Here is a 15,084-nt window from a genome sequence, read left to right as displayed (position 1 = left end):
CAGGGGGATGCTGATGTACTCCCCTGAAGTTGTATGCAAGATCATAATAGCCTGTTGTGTATTGCACAACAAAGCTTCAAGTCATGGCTTACACATACTTCTTGTACCTCAGCTAGGTCTGATTCCGGCCAACCGGGCCATTGCACCGAACAGAGGGCAAGGTATGCAAGACTGATCAACTGATAGGCACGTTGTTTCACCAACGCAGCCTGTTGTGTTACAGAAAAAAAATATGGTTTGCAGTCTGTTGTCAATGATGAAAGCTGGATATTTACGACTCAATCTAAAAATTCCATCCTGAGACTACTTTGCAAGCCACACTAAATGTATGTAAAACACAGCTGTTGACAGGAGTCAAAATATTGAACTAGGAATGCTCCCTCAAGGCCTATCTTTCTATTATACAGAGGACTGAATCACTACTGGGCTCAATAACCAATTAAATCATATCAGTGACACTTGATAATTACAATTTGATTCTAATTTCCTTTATTATTTCATTTCTTTATATAATTTACAAAATTTCATTTTTTTCTTCCTTTAAAACTTTTTGACAGTGGATACATTGCAATAAAAAGAGAAAAAAGAGACCAATCATGTTATTACATCAAACACACAAGAAACACATATTGTATTTGCTTAACAGAGAGACCCCTGGAAAAACATAAATACATCAGTTTAAAAAAAAAAACTTCAAACACATTCAAACTCACGCAACCTGCATCTGAACAAGGGGGAGATTATAGATAACAAAAATCTCCACGAACAGATTGAATCAATATGTTCAAAAAACGGGTCTGAACATAGGGTTGACGCGGGTTTCGGCGGTGTACGAAGAGTAGTCAAACCACCTTCATCAGGACCTTTCCAGACACCCACATTACTTCAACACCCAGGGGACCTGAAACGACATCAAAAAGTCACTGTTAAGAGCCCATGACTTCTTTAATTTATTGATTGGACCTAGATTCAAGAAACACAAAGAAAGTTTGTTCAAAAGAATACAAAACTAATAATCGATGGAACCCACACCCCCCAAGTTCTCTTGCTCCCACTACTCACCAATAGGAGTATCGAGATAATATATTCCAACAATAAATATTTAATATAAGAAAGACAGCACACAATATATCCACAAGTGTATAGTATAGTAATACCTTAATTGCCCTTCAACATTGTGTAAAAAGTCACTGAAACCCAAAAGAGTGTAACAGATCCTACTCCCAAGTTAGCCAACTCTAACCTACAAGGTGAATTAGTGTACTCGTGACTATATACATAATGATACTTACAAAAAATGATGAATGGCCAACAAACAATCACTCCACTTAGGGATTAAGCCAATGGTCTATTTTTAGAGAGACGATATTCAGTCTATATAAACAAGATATTAAATACGCATAAGTACTAGGAAACAGGATTGCCCAAGTTAATATTATCAGGTCTTAGAATAGAGCTGCCTTACCTAAGAAAGATTCTTTTTATAGCGCCCAACTAATTAGGCAGTCATATTTTTCTCCAGAGAAACGTCCCATCAGGGACTGAATATTCTAAACAAAAATAAGCATGTTTTTGTGAGACTCATGGAAATATCTAAAAGATTAGCTCAACACCAAAAAGCAAGAGCTTCCAAGTGAATCGTTATGGAAATACGAACCAAGTAATGCGTCGATACAATCTATGAAAAAGTCCTTGTTTTACTTTACTCCATGCATTAATAGTCCAAATCTTGGTTTTTCATTGTTTATCGCTGTTTTAGTGTGCAGAGCAACCTCCTCATAGTAATAGGTACACGATAAAGGTCTATAGAATAGAAGGGAGACAAGGTCTATAGAATAGAAGGGAGACAAGGCCCTATAAGTCATGATGGACAAAATTGCACGTTACTCTCCTACAAGTGATAAATATCAAGCATTGCTAAGCCTGACAGTCTGTAGGAGTCTTGGACTGGCATCAAGACCAATACAGATTACAAATGACTAATTCATTTGGGGATGTGCATGACCTATTGTCATGACTGTCAAATATAATCTCACGACCCCATATGTCCAAGGACAACACCCACAGTCACTCTTTCGTGTGGATGAGCACACATACAATGCCACTTGCATTATTTATGAACTTGGATGGAACCCCGAATCCAATATCTACAAGTATTTAAAACGAGTGACTCCGATAATAGTGAGCCCTCTGCTTACCAAAAAGACTGCTATAGAGATTGCGATCCCCTCAGCGCTCGATAGCTATAACAAATTGCAGCCATTACCTATTTGGCTCAGTCATGGTTTTATAAATAACCTCCCGTAAAACGGTCTGTGGCAGAATTATTCCATAGCTCTCCCTCCTTGAAGCGCGCTTACCTTTAGGGAAGGCTCTGAATACATACACGGGACGCCCAACGTCTCTTGGTGGCAGGAACGCGATGAACAAAACACCGCAACGCGCAACCTATAAATAGTGGAACTCCGGCTGAAAAAACGGCGCGAAAATTGAAGCATTGTATCGCGTTCGTCACTATAGAAATAGGACTAGCGCATTTTTCAACCATGGGCACCATCTTGCACTGTAGTATCATGAGACGATGTTAAAAAAGACACCACCAAATTAGTTGGTATAGATTTCAACTATAAACGCAAAATCTGTTCAAGGACCGAGTCCTATATGAAACACAAAAACTCATCCTCAAATAGACCAGGATATATTGCTTTTAATCTCGAATAAACATTTCCATAATTTCAAAGAGATGCATTACATCTTCATTAAAGTTGACACAAACAGATCTGTGCAAGGCACCACTCATATATATCCTATCAAGGACAATATGTATAGTGATCGTGCAAATGTTTATTTCAGCTTGCATCCTAGACTCCATAATTGCACCAATAAAACCAAAGGGCCAGATCCCAGCAATGGACCTTGGTCCAACTATTCAGATAGCCAAAAACTCAATTGAAAGGAACGCATTATGGATAGTAAAAACAATCAATTGCCAAAAGACTGCTCTATGATCTGTACTCTTCGGGTTCCAAAAAACAAAATTACTGTTTCCATGAAGATCAGATAGGGAGGAACGGATCTCTGAAAAAAGAACGGATCTCTGAAAAAAGGCAAAATCAAGTTTTAGTGATATGCCAGGCTATATCTTCACTTAATACTTCCTTCACACTATTCAAATGAAAAATCCAGAACGTTTCTCGTTTCTTACGTGTAACTTCTGCCGATTGACCAGCCTTACTAAGGACTTTTTCTATAATGCACCATTTCACATCCATCTCTGAATGCTGCTTGTCCAAGAAATGCTGTACTAGTGGTGCCGTAGTCCTTCCTGTCCTTATTGCAGATTTGTGCTCACTAAATCTAAGGAAGAATTAACGTCCAGTTTCTCCGATATAAGCCAAGCCGCATGGGCAGAGTAGTATATATACAATATTGCAGCTCCTGCAGTTGGTGCGATGTCTAAGTTTTACATCCTTATCCTTATATCTAAAGGATTCAGTGACTAATGCTACATCGCAAGCATGGCATGCCCCACATTTATGATTTCCTAATATAGGAGGTAATCCAGTAAGGGTAGTTTGGCGCTGAGTATTGGGTGCTTTTTGTCTTGTATGAACCAAAAGATCTTTTAAGTTTCAATTCCTCCTATATGTCACTAATGGTTGCTTAAGTTGGATCGCATCCTCATCTGTATTTAAAATCTTCCAATTCTTATTGATCACATTTTTTATTTTATAATTTAATGAAGAATGGTTGATAACACACAACATTTGATCACATGGTAAACGATTAGTGCCTTGTAAAAGAGCATCTCGGTTATAATATTTAGCTCTTTTATAGGCATGTCTCACAAGTCAATGTGAGTAGCCACGATCTAATAGATGTTTTTTCAGGGCATCTCCATGTCTATGGAAATCCTCCATGTTTGTGCAGTTACAACGTACACAAAGGAATTCCCCAAAAGGAATTGAATCCTTCTGGCAAGTTGGATGAAAGCTTTGGTACTGCAATATAGTGTTCTTGGCGGTAGGTTTCCTGAATAAGCTAACTTGCAAAGTATCATCTAATCCGAAGATTAAAATATCCAGAAATTCCACCTGCTTGGAACTAAACTTGGCAGTGAATTTCAAGTTCTTGTCACTAGCATTAAGCCAGAAAATATACTCATGAAGAGTCACAGCATCTCCTTTCCAAATAAAAAAAATGTCATCAATAAAACGCTTCCAAGCAAAAACATTTTCAAAAAAAGGTGCTGCTTTGTTAAAGACGTTTCTCAGCTCCCATAAGCCCATATAGGTGTTCGCTACGCTCAGCGCGCAGGAAGCACCCATACTGGTGCCCTTGATTTGCTGATACAGGGATCCATTAAAGTCAAAGAAATTGTTCAGCAGAACTATTTCTAAACACTGTAGTATAAAGCCATCCGGTCTATCACCCAGGGATCGCTGGAGCAAAGATGCCACCGCTTTTAACGCTTGACACTTAGGGATATTCGTATACAATGCTTCAATGTCAAGCGTCACCAAGATATCATTGTTTGGATTGTAGGGTATACCCTCTATCTTATTGATGATGTCCCCCGTATCCCGAATAAAAGAGGCATAGCTCTGTGTTAGTGGACAGAGGTAAGAATCCACATACTTCGACAATGGTTCCGTACTTGAGCCAATGGTGGAAATAATGGGGCGTAACGGAGGGTCATCCACATTTTTATGTGTTTTCAGCAAGCCATATAATGCTGGAGTTATAGGACATGACTTGTTAAGGAAACTATATTCTTCTTCACAGATGAGTCCATCTTCCAGTGCTACATGGGTGACCTCTTAAACGGGTGCACTCAATCTCACAAGCTCTCTCAAATGTGACCTTTTATAATGCTCAGGGACTGCCAACATTTCCAAAATGTTGTTGTTATAATCAGATTTATTCATGATGACAATTCCACCGCCTTTGTCACAGGGTTTCACAATGAGGTTATTATTAAGTTTGATTTTATCAAGACCTATATTGTCTTTATGTGACAAATTGTATTGTTGGTTACATGGATGTTTCACAACACGCACAATCTCTTTTAAGACATTTTGCTCGAAAATGTTTACCTCTGGACCTACCATATCCAAAGTTGGAGTGAATACAGAGGGAGGTTTGCATTGAGATTGATTCACTTCTTGGGTGTCCATCGGTCTGTCCAACAAGAATTTTTTCAGCCTGACTTTTCTGAAAAAAAGCATATAAGTCCTCATGCAATTTAAAAGTGTCAAGGCGGGTACTCGGAACAAATGACGGACTATGACTAAGAACTGAAGTCTTTTCAATGCTAAGGTCCACTGAGGAGAGATTATAGATCGGTAAGGTATCTTTTGTGTTAGACTTACAACTAGTACTACTAACCCTACCTACCGCCAGTACTGCTGATTTCGGGTCTTCAGATACGGTTGTTGAGGTTGAGGGCCCATCTGTTGTTGTTCCCCCTGTCTTGAGGCCATTGTTGGTTTCTCCCCCTGTACTGGCCTCTCGGTGAAAAAGGCGACTGGCCATGAAAAGAGTGCTGAGTCTGTCTACCCCTATAAGGTCTAGGGTTATACTGAACTCCACCCATTTCTTAGGGATTGTCATTGTCCGAATCCGATGAATAAGTATCAGAAAAATTGATAATCCTTCTCCTGTAGTTGTTAGTCGGACCGGTATAATAATTACCTTGATTCCAGTCCTGATAATAGGACGAATTCAGGTAAGGGTATGCCTTCTCTTGGGTATACCATCTGATGTCCTTCCTCAATTTTTCTGATTTCTTATTATTCAAATATATCTCAAAATCCTTCATATCAGTATGAATCTTATCTAGCCTAGCCTTGGCCTCTTCCAAAGCTGTAGACATGTTCAGCTTATCCTCCAACGTGAATATTTCTTGGCGACCGCCATAACTTCTTTTGCGGTTTCAATTATTAAAATCTTCCAATCCCTGGAGCAGCAGTTCGCAATAAGTGACCACCGCTCCAGGAATTTACGGATTTCAACAAACAATGCTGGTACATTACGTACCCTCAGGCCAGATGAAATTACTCCTGCTCTCAAATACTCAAGCATGTAGTGCGCATGTGACTCCATGCGCTTAAGTTTCTTCTTCAGATTCAATAAATGTTGCCACTCACCATTATCTCCCTGAGGTATCATAGCAGAGCTGTTACTAGTCATCACCTGTCCTATTAATGAGGAAAAATCCTCATCCGAAAAACCAAAAGTTTTCAACCCCTCCATGATAGACGAGATAGGGGCTTTTATGTGGATCAACTATAGGAATTCTGTAAGCGAGTAGAACTACACAGTTATTACACTCGTGACTTCCCAATCAGAGAGAGCTAGAAACAAGAGAGACCATATGAGAAAAAGACACTGTAGAGACAGACTCCAAGAATAGCAAAGAAAAAAAGACATTTATTTCAATGTCATTTTAGTCCAATCAATATTAATCAGCTGTATGAAAAGATTATTTTTCACACAATCCCACAGTTCAAGAACCGTGAATGCTACTGCATAAATGGGGACCCCCCTCTAGGAATTTTTACTTTCAGGCCAGAGAGAAGAGGGGAGAAAACCAAAAAGCACTAGGAATGCTCCCTCAAGGCCTATCTTTCTATTATACTGAGGACTGAATCATTACTCGGCTCAATAACCAATTAAATCACATCAGTGATACTTGATCATTACAATCTGATTCTTATTTCCTTTATTATTTCATTTCTTTATATAATTTATAAAATTTCATTTTTTTCTTCCTTTTTCATTTTTTTTTTTTTTTTTTTGAAACCGTTTATTTCAAAGTTCAAAGAATATACAAAGATGGGCCTACAACCTTCAGGCCGGCCGCTAGCGAACAAGAGGAGCATATGATACACACAGTAGAACACATGCTGCGGCAAAGGGAAACGTACAGGAGTTAGCAGCGTTGATGGCCACACCATCCGGACCCCACATAACGGTTTCTTTTTAACATAAATAACAACAAAAAATCAAACCACAAGGCAACCCACAATCGAAAACAGCAGCATGTGCTCCCCTAGAAGGGGGACCCTACCGATCCATAGGAGTATCAAGGGGGGGAGAAGGTCAGGACAGGGACTGGGTGGACTCCGTACCCGGTACCGGAGAGCTAAACCGGCTAAGGGGACGGGGCAGGCGATGGATCGGGCAATAACGGCGGGGCACAGATTCCCCCGCGGTAAGCGTTCCAGGGGCCCCATACTTTCACCCATGTCCCAGGCTTACCTCTCGCTACATACACCACCTTTTCCCGAAACATGCACCAGTCCATATTTTCCTTCCAGGCCGAAACAGTCGGGGACCTCTGGGAACCCCACAGTTGAGCAATATCGTGCTTGGCCACCATATATCCCAGAGTCACCCACCACGTCTATGGCGCCGAGTAGTCGGTTGGTTCCCACACGTTCAACAAGCATCTCCTCGCTTCGGGCAGTAGCGACACATGCGTAACCACCCGCAGGACCTCATGCACACCACGCCAGAATCGCTCCACCTCTGGGCATTCCCACAAAATATGAAGAAAGGTCCCCAAAGAACCACACCCACGCTTACACAACCCGTCCACAGCATAGCCCATACGCAATAGTCGTGGCCCCGTTATGTAGACCCTATGGAGTATCTTGAGCTGGACGAAGCGAAGGCGGGCCGGTATGGCCACCTCTTTCGGGGAGGCCACCGCAGAGACCCAGTCCTCGTCGTCCAGCTCCAATCCATCGGCAACCCAAGCCTCACGAAGATTAGTCAGCAATCCCGAGCGGTCATTAATCAGTTTTTTATAAATTAATGAGATCGTGCTTTCCGGTACATGTCCATCCAGCACTCTATCCTCCAGAGGGGAGTACTCCGGGATGGAGGCGACGTCCGGGAAGACGGAGCATAGTGCATGACGGATCTGCATATACCGAAAGTACTCCCTGTCCTGCAACTGGAATTCTGTCTGCAGCATCTCGAACGTTTTGAATCCCCCCCTCGTCCAGAGATCCCCCACCCTGCTGATGCCTATCATGTCCCACTTCTCGAAGCCCTTCGAGGTCCACAGGGAGCCCAACTGCTCAGATGCGTATAGTGGTGACGCACGGGTCAAACGATCCTTCCACCCCATCGCTACATTAGCCGCGTGCCACACTCGTACCATGACACGCGTGGGGCCCGTCAGACGTGCGTCGAGCGAGCCGGAGTAGAGCGCTCGATTATAGTCACCACCCGGCAGTAGCATCTTATCCATTTCAAAGGCCGGGTTTAGGGCGGGCCCGTATAGGCCGTGATTAATCGCAGCCAGCTGGGAGGCCCAATAATACCGTTTAATATCCGGGAGGGCAATCCCCCCGTCATACCACGGGAGCGTCAGCTTCGCCAGGGCGATACGCGGTCTCCCATCCCAGAACAGGCGGCGTTGCAAACTCTCCACCTCGCGGAAGTAGCGCGCCGGGACGAGGTCCATTGTATTCTGCAGAGCGTACAGGAAACGCGGCAGCGACATCATCTTAAACAATGCCGCCCGGCCAAGCGGCGAGAGCGGCAAACGCCGCCAATGCGCGACATCCTCCTTCAGACGCTGGAGGGGGGGAAGCAAGTTCCGATCATACCGGGCCTCCGCGTCCAGGGTAATGAAGACACCCAGGTACCTAAATCCCTGCGGCGCGACCTGGATAGGACAGCCCCGCGGAAGGATAGGAGCCTCCCCAGAGAGAACATACACGCACGATTTAGCCCAGTTGATGACAAGGCCGGAGTTACGACCAAATGAATGCAATACATCAACCAGTACTATCAGTGATTTACGTGGGGAAGCCAGGTACAGGAGAATATCGTCAGCGTATAGAGATACGCGGTCCTCATACTCAGGGGTCCAGCGGAGACCACGAATAGAAGGTTCCCACCGCAGCCACTCCGCCAGGGGCTCCAAGGCAAGCGCAAAAAGGAGCGGCGATAACGGGCAGCCCTGCCGCGTGCCCCTGCCCAACTCAAACGGAGCCGACACTCTACCGTTCACAACCACCTGCGCCAGTGGGCCGGAATACAACAATTTAACCCAGCTAATAAACCCTGGGCCAAACCCAAATTTCGCGAGCGTCGCCCAAATATATGGCCATTCAAGTGTGTCAAACGCCATAGTGGCGTCCAAGGACGCCAAGATGGCCGGCTCCCGTATGAACGGGACACGTGCGAGCACCCCATGCAAACGCCGCAGGTTAAGCGCTGTGTTGCGATGGGGAATAAAGCCGGACTGGTCCTGGTGGACCAAGTCACACACTACGCCGACCAGCCGATTGGCCAACACCTTGGCAAGAATTTTGGGCTCCGCATTCAATAACGAAATGGGTCGATAGGATGTGACCCGGTCCCGTGGCCTCCCCTCCTTGTGGATAACCACGATGGTAGCCAGACGCTGGTCTAGCGGGAGGGAACCCACCGAGTGGGCCGCAAGGAACATAGCACGGAGATGCGGCGCCAGCGTATCCGGTCGCAGTTTATATAACTCGATGGGAAGACCATTAGGACCCATGGCCCTGCCGGAAGCGACCGAGCGTATGGCGAGGGCAATTTCTTCGGAGGTTGGAGCGGCGTCCAACGACACTCTGTCCTCCTCTGAAAGGGAAGGCAGCGCGATATCTCTGAGCAGGGCATGGGAATCCTCTTCAGAGCGGGAAGACACCGGGGAATACACCCCACGGAAATAGTCCGCGAAGCAGGAGACAATTTCCTCCGGTTCAGTGACACACACACCATTCGTTTTCTCAATCAACGGGACAACTCGACTCGCTCTCTCTTTTTTGTCCAGCCACGCAATCAATTTACCAGCCTTATCACCCACATCATACAGTCTCCCCTGTTGCTCTCTACTGAGGCCCCTGGCCGCCTCCGTGACGAGGGCCTTATAGGCCGCTTGCTTGAGTTGGAGAGCATGTAATTTGTCATCCGTCACCCCACACTCTAGATCACCCTCCAACTCAGTTATCTCAGCTTCAACACGGGTCACCTCCTCCCGCTCGCGCCTCCGGGAGTGGGAAATAAGGGACAGGGTCTCTCCTCGGAGTACTGTCTTAAACGCCTCCCACAGTGAGACCGCCGATGACACAGACCCCACATTCTCGTCAAAATAGCGCTTAAGGGATTTAATCAGCTCTGCGCGAATAGTGGGGTCACGCAGGTACCAGGGATGGATTGGGACCACCCTACCCTCTCCCCTCGGCAAAATATCAAAGTGCAACAAGAGCGGGGAGTGGTCCGAAATAACCCGTGCCAAATGGCGCACCTCTCCCACCCTCCCCACATAAGCCGCTGGGACCAGGACATAATCTAACCGTGAGAGACTACCATGAGCCCCTGAATGGAAGGTGTACTGTAGCTGCGTGGGATGTTTTAAACGCCAACAATCTACCAGCCCCAGGGTATCCAAGAGGCCAGATAACCACGCTTGGGCCCGGGGGAGATCCCTAGGGGGGTGACGATCCACAGTTCCGGAAACTACAGCATTAAAATCCCCCCCCACCACTAGAATCCCCTCCGGAAGGCCAAGGAGGAGGCGCCCCAGGTCTGCAAAGGTGGTCGTCTGCAGCCCCGGCGAGACATATACTGACACAAAAACGACCACTCTGCCCTCCATTCTGCCCACCAATACCGTGTAACGTCCCCTATCGTCATGGCGCACTTCATCAATCTCCAACGGGAGCGAGTTTTTAACCATAATGCCCACACCCCTTGAACCAGACGTGAAGCCCGAATGGGCCACAAGGCGGTAGCCCCGTCGATTCATAGCGCAAAAGGAGTTGCCAATGAGGTGCGTCTCCTGCAGAAAAACTATATCGGGCGAAATTCGCTTCAAGAACTGCAGGACCACACCTCGTTTTATCCTGTCCCCCAGTCCATTAACATTCCAGGACAACAAACTCAGTCCCCTACCCCCCATCATAAACAGAAGTCATCACTCGTCCCCCAGAGAGCACTGTAGAGATAACACAATGATACGTTTGCCTTGTGGTGTAAACGAACAACACCCCACCCCAACCCACCGACTCCAACAAAACTCCCCCCTCCCTGCACCCCTGCATGAGCCCGGACAGCCCCCCCAACTTGCAGTGTGCCTGTCGCCCCTATAGAATGAAACTAGCTAAACCCCCTAGAGGAGGAAAGAGTACCCCTTCTAGACCCCACACAACCTCCATGGGAGGGGAATGTACAAAGACAGATGCTTGATCGAAAATAGCATCGTATTCGTCCAGAGTGAGGCCCAATATTGACCGCTCAGTCCCGATCCAGTGGGCCGTCTCCTCCCGCCGCCCCCCCCGCCACCTCGATCACGATCCCCAGACAGAGCGTCCAGCCAGTCCCCGGCCGCTTCGGGACGATCAAAAAAGTGCGTGCGACCATCCACCTCCACTCGCAGCTTGGCCGGGAAGAGCATGGCGTATTTTAAGTTCAGGTCCCGAAGTCGGCGTTTGACGCCCAGGAAGCTCAGTCTCTGCTTCTGGACCGCTTGGGTGAAGTCAGGGTAAAAATTCACCTCCATATTTTCCAGCTTAACCGGCCCCTGTAGTCTGGAGGCTTGCAGGATCGCGTCTCTGTCCCGAAAGTTAAAAATCCGGGCAATGAGAGGTCGCGGAGGGGCTCCGACCTTCGGCCTTCCCCGGGGAACTCTGTGGGCCCTCTCCACGGCAAAAAATTTGCTCAGTCCCCGAGGCTGGAGATGGGTAGCGATCAGGTCCTCCACAAATAGATCCGCCGCCGCTTCCTCCCGTCCCTCGGGTACTCCGATGATGCGGATGTTATTCCTCCGGGCCCGACTCTCGGAATCCTCAAGGCGCCGATCCATTAGTGCACTCGCCTGACTAAGCCGGCGTACCTCCCTTTGTAGTGCCGCCACCTCAGTCGTGAGGCCCGATGCGGTTTGGGCCAAAGAATCAACTCGGTCGTTGGTCTTGGAAAGATCGGCCCTCACCAGGCCAACATCCACAAGGACCGCGTCGATCTTCTGTGCCAGGGTGTCGAACCGCTGGCCCACCGAGGCCTTCATCTCGGAAATGGCGCCCATGACGTCGTGGAGAGTCAGATCCGTGGGCAAGTCCGGGGCATCAGGAGGGCCCTCAGGGGACTTGTGCGGTCCGCCGGGAGATCCCCTCTGGAGGGTATAGCGGTCCATGCTGTTGGCCTGATGGACGGTGCCACGCCGGGTCGACTTAGTCTTTGACCGATCTCCATCTTGCTTCGTGGCCATCGCCGCTAGTCCCACAATCGCACCAGCAACGCCGTAGAGGGCAGGCAATCAGGGCCACGAGCTCCGGGGGGGCCACCCCAGATCGGCGGGGTGGGGCACAGCCGGCAGGCAGGCAGGGTCCCCCAGCGAGGCCACACCAACACAAAAAGCTCTGCGATCTCACTTGCGGAGACGGTGCAAAAGCGAAAGCGAAAGTGCGGGGTACGCGACCTGCCAGGCCCGGCCCGCCGTTGTTGTTCACTTTGCCACTGGGTCACCCCCCAACGCAAATCCGGGGTCCGGCGAGAGGAAGGCCGCAAACTTCAATCGGTGCTCACTCCGGCACCCGAGGTCCGATTTGAGAACGGAAAACGGGTACCACCTCAACTCAGGCTCACCAACACAGTTCCCTCAACCGAGGCAGGATGAATTCAGGATAGACGTAGGAGGTTGCGGAGGTCCTCAGGAGCCTGGCACCTACGCGGCCATCTTGGTTGCGCGCTAGGCTCCTCCTCCCCTTTTTTCATTTTTAAAACTTTTTTTGACAGTGTATACATTACAATAAAAAAGAGACCGATCCTGTTATTACATCAAATACAAAAGAAACACATATATTGTATTTGCTTAACAAAGAGACCCCTGGAAAAACATATAAATGCATCAATTTCAAAAAAACTCCTTCAAACACATTCAAACTCACGCAACCTGCGAACCTCCACGACCAGATTGAATCAATATGTTCAAAAAACGGGTCTGAACATAGGTTCGACGCGCGTTTCGGCAGTGTATGAAGAGTAGTCAAACCACCTTCATCAGGACCTTTCCAGACACCCACATTACTCTAACAAAACCCAGGGGACCTGAAACGACATCAAAAGGTCACTGTTTAGAGCCATAACTTCTCCTTTAATTTATTGATTGGACCTAGACTCAAGAAACACACAAAGAAAGTTTGTTCGTTATGAGGTCTTAGACTAGAGCTGCCTTAACTAAGAAAGACTCTTTTTATAGCGCCCAACTCATTAGGCAGTCATATTTTTCTCCAGAGAAACGTCCCATCAGGCACTCAATATTCTAAACAAAAATAAGCATGTTTTGTGAGACTCAGAGAAATATCTAAAAGATTAACTCAATACAAAAAAGCAAGAGCTTCCAAGTGAATCGTTATGGAAATACAAATCAAGTAATGCGTCGATACAATCTATGAAGAAGCCCTTGCTTTACTTTCCTCCATGCATTAATAGTCCAAATCTTGGTTTTTCCTTGTTTATCGCTGTTTTAGTGTCCTCATAGTAATAGGCACACAATAAAGGTCTATAGAATAGAAGGTAGACAAGACCCTATAAGTCCTGATGGACATTACTCTCCTATAAGTGCTAAATATCAAGCATTGCTAAGCCTGACAGGTCAAAATATTGGCCATGCATTAGATCAGGTGCAGATGTCAGTAATCAGTGTTGTCCATGTCCCTAAGAAATCCATTGCCTCAGAGGATTAAATGTATGTGCATGTGTGAGACCTTCCAGGACCTTTTGACATTGGGTGCCTGATTCACAAAGGGTCTAACTATTGCATCCTGGAGTACTTGCCCCCAACTGAATCCCCTCCCCCATAACTGTGGGGCCCCCACTGTGAGTGATGATGAGCTTGGTGAATCAGGCCCTGTGCGTTTGGGATACACAGCACTTCTTCCCCTGAATTTACCGAAACGCTATAGTCAACTCTTGAGACAAGCGCAAAATATGGACTACATGTACCATAATGCAAAGGAGCAAGCTCTTCAGGGATGTGATGTTGTGCCTGGCCATATGCTTTTCCAAGGCCAAACATAATTAAATCTTCTGTTCTAGCTTTGAGTTCACGTCTCTAATGTTCCTTTAATATGTCATTCTTGGGATCTCTGCTACAGAGCAGCAGGATGGCAGAGGCTCTGATCTGTGACAGAGGAAGGATCAGAGTGAACAGAAAATGGCTGCCAGCAACTTCCTGTGATGTATTTCCTGCCTATCAATTCCTGTGTGACATTTCCTTTATGAAAGAATGGGTTCCGGTCTATTTCCTGAAATTCTGGCCCAAGTGTGTACATAATGATACGAATTGTAAATTAAGTTTGTGAATACCAAAAGTCGTAAGTGGCTTCTGTGAATAACAAAAGTCATAAAGTTGGACTTTTGTCTCAGGTTACCTTTATGAATCGGCCCCTATGAGTTTTTTTTATTATTCTCCCGCATGGTTTATTGTTTAATGTTCTTGGGTGACGGGGACATAGGGCACTGCAATTGCTTTCTATGGAGAATCTGTAGGCAATGCTACATTAAACGTTGTTTATTCTAGCTGCGAGGTCATGTTTCCAGCAACTGTATCTGTCAGTAGGACTTTGATATAATGTTAAATGACTCCCATCCCTTGTATGCTGTCTATATGATACTGTGCCTGCAATAAGATTCAATAAAATGTGTTCACCCAAAAAAATATATACAAGATCCAATAGCACATGGATAACAGCAAACCTGTTTCCCCTCTTACGACCACCCCTTCTCATAGAATCCCACAGTGGTCATCTTACAAAGCCCTGTTTTTCACAGATTTTGTGGACACTCAACTCCCTCAAAACTACTTCCTACAGAGATGCTGTATTACCCTCATCCATCATCAAAGCTCTCTCCGGTTGAGCTCTCTCAGCCGTACTTACCAGTGTCAACGCCTCCCTCACTCAAGGCATTTTCCCAGAACACAGGCCAGATTCGCCTACTGCTCAAGAAGCCTATATTAAACTCGGTTGGCCTCGTCAACTACTGGCCCATAGTTGACCAAACTATCATCGGCAAGATCATTGAAAAAGCAGACTACGC

General features: G+C 46.3%; 1 long non-coding RNA gene across 1 annotated transcript; it reads right to left on the bottom strand.

Annotated features, from left to right (window-relative positions):
- Positions 1-499: 499 nt before the first annotated feature.
- On the bottom strand, positions 500-2,483 carry LOC146809351 (uncharacterized). The gene is made up of 5 exons (XR_014965544.1): positions 2,361-2,483; positions 1,658-1,803; positions 1,466-1,550; positions 1,293-1,374; positions 500-901 (listed from the first exon to the last, which is right to left on the bottom strand). It is a non-coding gene; the product is annotated as an uncharacterized LOC146809351 (long non-coding RNA).
- Between the last annotated feature and the right edge of the window lie 12,601 nt (positions 2,484-15,084).

The sequence above is a fragment of the Triturus cristatus genome, chromosome 7, assembly GCF_964204655.1.
Source record: "Triturus cristatus chromosome 7, aTriCri1.1, whole genome shotgun sequence".
Classification (NCBI taxonomy): domain Eukaryota; kingdom Metazoa; phylum Chordata; class Amphibia; order Caudata; family Salamandridae; genus Triturus; species Triturus cristatus.
This window is presented reverse-complemented; position numbering and strand designations above follow the sequence as displayed.